This window comes from Hyalella azteca, unplaced genomic scaffold (assembly GCF_000764305.2).
Source record: "Hyalella azteca isolate HAZT.00-mixed unplaced genomic scaffold, Hazt_2.0.2 contig3927, whole genome shotgun sequence".
NCBI lineage: Eukaryota > Metazoa > Arthropoda > Malacostraca > Amphipoda > Hyalellidae > Hyalella > Hyalella azteca.
The window spans coordinates 39794-48169 of NW_025934156.1; positions in this window are offsets into that span (position 1 = coordinate 39794).

Here is an 8376-nt window from a genome sequence, read left to right on the forward strand (position 1 = left end):
AAAATCCACCAATCATAGACAAGAAAATAGAGCGTAAGTACTTGCGTTCACTTAGCGAGTTTTGAAAGTATGGGCCCTGAGATCCTCCCAGGCTGTGTACAGTTAATTGCAGAAGCGCGGGCACACGAAGAGGCGGGAGTGAGGAGAATTTTGCAGCCAGCCTCGCGGTAGGCATTGTGACGCCGCACTAACTATCTCTGGCCACCCTATCTTTGACAAACCCATCTCTGACCACCCGATCTCTGTTCATCAATTATCTGTCCATCAATTCTCTGTTCATCGATTCGCTGTCCACCCAATCTCTGTCCACCCAATTGGTCCACCACGTGCGAGTCATGCGTCTCCATAGGCAGCTGCGGCGCACAGTATAGCACAGTGCTACAGTGCATGTGCGCTCGTGGCAGTCGTTGTGTCTTCGCGCAGATGCGAGACTAGTTCCTACATACATGAACAATTAACAGCTCTTTACAAGTATTTACTTATATGCTTTTAACGCATAACTGTCGTGTAATGCTTACGCGTTTGCGTCATTTGTTTAATAATTTAGCTGTAGCCACCTTTCATTTTGCTTCCTATATAATGGGTGACAAATTTGCATGTCCATTTGTGGATGTAGCACCGCTATCAGCTGCAGCGCGAGGTGTAGCGCCGCTATCAGCTGCAGCGCGAGGTGTAGCGCCGCTATCAGCTGCAGCGCGAGGTGTAGCGCCGCTATCAGCTGCAGCGCGTTGCGCCGCTATCAGCTGCAGCATGGGGCCGGCTTATCAGTCAGGATATTCGGCACAATGGAGCTCCTTGAGTGATACGCTGCCCATAAGTGGGCGCGAACATTGAATGTCAGGGTCGTACACACGCCCATATATATCTTCCTTTCTTCATTAAAAAACGTCAACTTCATTAGGTAATTAAGTTCTAACTTCTTCACTTAGAGCAACTTGCTGCCAAATAGTGCGCAATTAGCTAAATAGGAAGAAAGGCTACTGTTGCTAACCGGTATTCGAATGCAGTTCAGAAGCGAAACTTATAGTTTCGTAGGAAAACTTTCTCCAGAAGTAGAACGTAATGCCATACATTATTACAAACTTTTTCACTCGTGCCCAAGTTTTATAAGCGGTGCTGTTGCGAGGCAGGCCAGTGTTACCGGGCACAAACTTGCGTTTGTATACGCAAAGTATTCAGTCTAATCCGCAACAATTACAACAATTCCAGTGCGACTACCGGTACTCTTTTTTTTTACTGTCACTGTCCTCTGGATGTTCCCCAATGTTTTTAACTGATGTTAAATACGTAACTTGACTGATTTTTATATGTCCCGTGAACTTAGAAAGTAAAATTTCAAACTAATTCTTAAACCTACGGCATTGTGCAAAAAAAGCTTTCTTACTTAATCAGGTTTAGTTCGAGTGACGACTGATAATGTTCGAGTGACGACTGATGATGTCTTTTTAATGCTTAAGAATTTTTTACCGTTGTTTTGTACCGATATTTGTGTCCTCATTACGTGACATATTTTGCCCTTCTGTAGTATCGAACTAAACGAGGCATCATTTAATCGCGTCGCTGGAGCATCTGCATCATTTATGGCACGGGACTGGTACGGGACCAATCTCAAACCCATCTGAACAGACCGATCTGATATAGGAGAAGTTTTATAAGTATGGGTATTGGGTAATCGGATGGCATAATAACACATAACAATTTAGGCTTGGAGGATTAGAGTTATCGCTCTCTGTTACCATCAGCTCTTTATTGTTCATATAGTTGAAGAGAACTCGCTTAATATTTTGAAGCGAGAGTCAAATGGGAGTTGAATTTCCTATTTGTGTTGGAAAAATTGGGCTTGAATATGGGTTTGTCGTTATTTAATTAGAATACATTCGCTTGATTATTCAGGATCACGGTAATAAGATATTGAAGATATTATCTATCCTATAGGCAATGCCGGGCTAACCTGCTGTAAGTTACAGTACACAACAAGAATATCTTGTTAGTTTTCCTCCTTGTAAGTCGAGCTGTATTCGGTATCTTCATTGATCGTCGTGGGAATAATTGTATAGTGTCTTATGTTAATTGTGGGACTTCTCTCCCTCAATGTGTGGGACTTCCCTCCTACGTACCTTGCTGGGTTTGAGGGGAATCGTATGTGGAATAATTTTGAGTATTTTTAATTGAAGTACGGTAATCGTAATGGGTTCATTTCTACACTCGTAGAAAAGAATGGGTCGTTAATTGTGTCTAAATAGTCACACTATGCATGTAGCTCTGCAATCTGCATGATACGCCCATTTGCCGGGCCAAAATAAGTCCGGATAACGTACATAAGCGCAAAGCGTGCATCGTTATTTGGACAAATCTTTCCCGATTCTCTGAGTGTACACAAGGTGATGGTAAGGAACCCGTAAGAGTGAAGGCGTTATCTCTTACCGACATATTCAGCAACCGCATATTCGCATTACTCTGCATACTCTCAACTCGTGTTGCTGCAGGCGAATACGAGTTGAGGTATTAACCGGTTCTGCTTTAAAAATTTTAAAGTTACCTTTAAAAATTTTAATTCAAATATAGAAATTTACTGATTGTTAGTGAGAACCGTTGTACGGAGCTCGCTTTTGCATCCTTACCATAATTCGGTAATTACCGGACGTATATTTTTCAGCTGATAATGTTGACCATTAGCTAGTGATGTTGCCTTTAAATTCCCATTAAAGCACATGACTGAAGAATGTCTTATTGTATAAATATTACAGATGTATTAAAGTCGGAAGTACGCCTTGAAAAGAAATAGCTACTCTTCAATAATTAATACCGTGCTTCTTGATTTAAATTGTTTTTTAACTTCGGCATTCATTGCGCCGACAAATTAATAACAAGCATATGTGAAATCAAAGATATTCGAGCTTTTATTCCTCCAGAACGAAGACCCCAAAAGCAGCGAAAATTAAGCACCTCTCATCTTCGCATGCTGCTTTGAGCTCGCGTTGTTGCGCTGTTGATTTTTTCATTCGAGTTTATGTATATGATTCAAGTGTTGGTGTTGGTTAATTCGATCGCGGTTGATTTTCGAAGACTCTGCGTAATCGGCTGAAAATACCGCCACTAAGACTAGAATAGTTAGATATTATGCGGAATTCTATTTTTTTCTTCCTCTAATAGCTCGATGAACTGTTTTTTCCACTTCATTTCGTGGGCTGAATATTACATTGGAAAAAATTAATATTTTTCGATATAGTTAATAGTTGGCAAACAGCATGCAGTTCATAAAATATCCTGTTTGTTTATGCTGTAATAATAACACCGCGCTAAGTGCCTGAACTGCCCTGTATACATAGATCGATTTACAAATTACAGTTTAAGCAAATAAATGCCTTCACTCGTGAGTTATTCATGACTCATAGCTCTGTTCTGCCCACACTGATGCTAACAAGCATGTTACACTCGCATGAATTAGTAAGTCTTTGACTAAATATCGATGCAACTATTGGGCTTGTATGTTATATCCTGACCTAGCTTGTCAGTGCTACGTCTGCTCTATGCTCGCGCTGTGGATTAGGAAGTGTGTTAGTATTTTTATAATATGGTCCATTAATTTTGCTCAGTGTAGGCAAAGCCTCATGACGCGGGCAGTTTACATGGCGCGCACCACAACTCGATACTCTCTTGTAAACCCAGCGGCGCAGGCAGCTGTTTACCGCAGTCTGCCAGCATGTAAAGGCGGAGGCACCAGCATGTGCTGTAGCACAATGTGCTGCACCGGCGAATGGCGCGAGAAGGGTGCTGCTGCTGCCAGTATGTACAGCATGCATGTGCTGTAGCACAATGTGCAGTGTTGGCGAATGGCGCGAGAACGGGGCTACTGCTATACCAGTATGTGCTGTAGCACAGTGTGCTGCGCTGGTGAATGGCGCGAGAACGATTATATTGAAGGAAACATTTCACATTGAGTATCACTATCAAAGGAAAGATTTCACATTGAGTGTCACTATTAGTTATTTAATTAGCTGCTCTACTTGCATTTTATTTTTTACATTATATTGAAGGAAACATTTCACATTGAGTCTCACTATCAAAGGAAAGATTTCACATTGAGTATCAGTATAAATTATTTAATTAGCTGCACTACGTGCATTATGTGAGAGCGCCATAGCCACATTAGAACCCCTCTAGGGTGCTCCGCCATAGCGCTATTAATAGGATCACAATCCTACCAATGACGCACACCACGCAGGCAACCTGGGACGCTATCCCAGGATCGATGTTCCTTCCAACTATCTTTTTACTTGCCATTAATGAAGTATTTTTAACTCGAGAAATAATGTGATTTTCTCATCGAATGACAGTATAAATATCATGCGGTTGACAGCCTATGGAATGAGGCTGGTCGTTGAACGAGAGGTCATTTGGGTCGCTGTAAGAATGCTGGTTATTTTAGGGTCTTTGTAAAAGAAAAGCAGCTGGATTAGAGTGATCTAATTCACATGATGTATGAGTCATCTAGCGGGATTCACGCGCTGTATGAGTCATTTATCTCAATTCACGCGCCATACATCTCAACTATATAGCACGTCCAATATATTGCGAATGACAGGTTCCATGTCACCAAGGACACGGGGATGGCAGGTTACCTCGTATTTGATAATTACCCTGTTACTGGCCTGTAGCTCATTTATCATTCTCTAAATATTGATTGACACGGGACCTAATATTCCAAAATACAATTCGATTTTATGATTGTAATGATTCTTTTTAGCGTGATAAGCACATCCGTGAACCATGTTATACGTTCTCTGAAACGCGTCTCAATTGAACAAACAAATCAAGTTGCATAGTTGAATTGAGCTGAAGAAGCAACGTCGTAGCCGCGAGGATGTTTGTGTGTAGAGGCTGTGCTGATTGTAGAGGGGCGGCCCCCTATATGCCGTGAGGGGCCGCGGTAGAGGTGCTGGCCCTGCAAGTGCCCCTCCCACGTCCAACCATAGAGTAGTGGCCGCTAGCTGCTTCTACTGAGTACATCTACAGCGTGGCACGCTCTGGTGACGTCAGCGCTCTCTCTTGTGACGTCATGTAGCTGCTGCTGCTGCTGCTGCTGCTGCTGCTGCTGCTGCTGCTCTCGATGGTCCTGCTGCTGCTCCAGGGACTTCGCATCATGGTGCTGATGATGCTGTGGCTGTTGCTCATGACGCTGTGGCTGTTGCTGATGATGCTGTGGCTGTTGCTCATGATGCTGTGGCTGTTGCTCATGACGCTGTGGCTGTTGCTGATGATGGTGTAGCGCTTGCTGGTAGTGATGTATTTTTGCTGGCTGCATGTGGCGTAGCTGTTGCTGATAATGATGCAGGCCAATCTGTTGCTGTTGCTGCTCGGGTTGTCTCAACCAAGAAGCCCGCGTCTCACAGGAAGGCCACCGCACCCTCTGTGCGCGCTGCTACCTGCTACCTCTTCTTCAGGAGGTGCGTGGCTGCGTGGGGCCCACAGGGCGGTGTGTCCCTAACTTGTGTGTGTGTTTAACTTTATTGGATGATGATGGCCGCAGGTGATGCTTGTGTCTGGTGGTGCAGGTGGTGCTTGTGTCTGGTGGTGCAGGTGATGCTTGTGTCTGGTGGTGCTTGTGTCTGGTGTTGCAGGTGGTACTTGTGTCTGGTGGTGCAGGTGGTGCTTGTTTCTGATTGTGCAGACGCTGCTAATGAGATCATATATATTTCCTTTGTGTTGTGTATTAATTTTTCAATAATGTGTGATGGGTTGGTGAGTGGAGGATTTTCATGGCCATTGTTATGTAGTGTTTTTATAGCGTGCTTGTTATACGCCTGCGGGAATTTTAGTTCTGCATGAAAGTGATGGCAATGGTACGAGGAACTGTGAAGCGATAGTGATGAAAACTTGGTTTCTTTCACACGATCCTGTCCCAGTGTTACGTGTATTCTATAGGGAAGACTTTTGTCATTCAACTGTTACTAGACATTACTATGTTAAGTTGAGAGTTTTTTTAATGTACTGAAAATCGTGATTTGAGATAGTTTTTTTATGTCGCTTCAGTGTTTTGATTTTTAATGTGTCTGATATTATGACTGCGTTGCTGCACTGACCTTGCCCAGAAGTGAGTGTATGTATTTTTTGTAATATATGTGTGATGTTTATTAGTTTTTTTCGATTGGGTTCTTATGATAATGAAAAGGCTTTGAGTGTCTTGGGGCTTCATCTTTTGCAAATGTGGCCCAAAACACGTTTCAGTGCTGCAGTTGACGTCTGCTGTGTCGTTTTATTTCGGGAAGACAATTATTTATTGTCAGAGTTACAAGCTTTTCTGATACAAATGGTAGCTTGCGGTAGGGACGCAGCTGTTGCTGGTAATACGGGGCTTTTAATAGGCTAAATATGATGCTGTAATTGCCACTTCTGATGATGCTGCAGCTGTTCATCATCATGCTATAAAGATGCTGCTGTGCTTGCTTTGGCTGATATTTAAGTGGTGATGCTATGATGCAACAGCGGTCGATGCCGCTGTATGATGCTGCAACTAATATGGTAAACTTTTGTAGCTTATACTCCCTCGATAGCCGATGCATTTGTAGCTTTCGTTTGCGCTACTGCTGACGATTAAAGTTTCTATTAAACCCCCATCGATACTGATTTTCTTTTAGCTGCGGTTAATTCCGTATTTGCTTCTCATGCTGATTGCAACTCTATATTCCAAAGCTGCTGGATGTCCCTAACTAATTAAAGGCTGCACGTGTTCTGATGGCAGCTGCTCGTGCTGCTGTTGCTGAGCGGGTGATCGTGCCACTCTCGGAGCTGTCTCTGCATTGCCCAGCCTTTGTTGCTTAACTTCTTTAGTGGCAATAGCAAAGGGAGTTGATATTGATCATTCAGCATCTATATGCTGTACTTCTTATTGATGGACTGGGTCATAGCCGCGCTGCAATGACGACAATTCCACAACCTCACTTATTTTTTACGAGACATTTTAAGGTTTTTGTACGCCCGCGTACGTTGTACTTCAGTTCTCTATAGGCATCGCTCCTATCACTCGGGCCCCGTACAAACTTGATGTTCTCTAACCCCTCCCTTTTGAACTTCGATTTAGTTCTGTCCTGAGTAATTGGGTTGGCTAAAGACTGATTCAAATTGCGCTCCTAACAATTCAGATATTACACAATGAGATTATATTCTTTGTACCACTATAGACACCGTACGTTACACTGCCAGAGGTCGCCGGAGCCTTTCGTTCACGAAGGTTCCTCGCTCATCCACAACACTCGCAACGTTGAATAATACGAGCAGTTATTACGATAGTCAAACAACTATCATGAGTAAATTTATTTATAGAAGAATATATTAACATTTTATGTCGTTGAATATAAGCTGCTGCAATGGCGCTACTAAGTTGATCGTAGCGTTGGCCCTCTCATGCGGATGCGTGTAGTTCGCTCGTGCCGGAGTCGAGTTCACGTCATGTACACGAGTTTCTTGCATTGATCTTTGGGCATTAATTGGACAGCGCATTTGATCGGTCTTTGCACCGGGATTGTCCGGGCTACCATTCAGCGCTCGGTTGTTGATGGACTTATGCTGTTCTCTATTATAATTTGTATCTTCCATCTCATTAATTTTTTGTTCGCGTTTCCATACCACGTACAACACTCTGCTAAAATTTGAATGCTTGATATCTCAAAGAGTGTGATTATTACCTAGGTAATTTTTCGCAATAGGCTTCTTTTTTTCGAGGCTTAAGTAGGTAGGTCGACACTAGAATTAAAATTACTGCGCAGGTATAGCTTTTTCAGATAAAATTAACATGTACGAAAAGTATGTACTTATGGATAATAATTTTTAAACAGCGTTCACACGATGGTATCTTAGCTAATAAAAATACATTTTTTGCAGTAGGTACATGTTTAATTGTGCTTCAACTTTGCACTTGATTCCTGTCTGTGCGTGACTAGAAAACGCTCTCGTGTTGAACACTGAGACTCTATATTGAGTGCGACCGACTATGTATCTGGCTATCAGATGGAGGGATAGCTGATGGAGGTATGGCTCTTAGTGTCAGAGGGAGGTNGTTGAACACTGAGACTCTATATTGAGTGCGACCGACTATGTATCTGGCTATCAGATGGAGGGATAGCTGATGGAGGTATGGCTCTTAGTGTCAGAGGGAGGTATGGCTGCAATTAACGACTGCAAATGACGTTTTGTATCCTTTTGTTGCAGAGATTGAATTGCATAATTGTGTTTCGTTGGCGATTTCGTGCAGTTCGAGTAGATTTCCTTATATAAGTCATGATTTACAACTCTAACCAACGACTTACAAGCGTTATGATTATTTTACCGTGATTTAAAAAAAAATCACAGCAAAATTGACATTATTGACACGTGCTT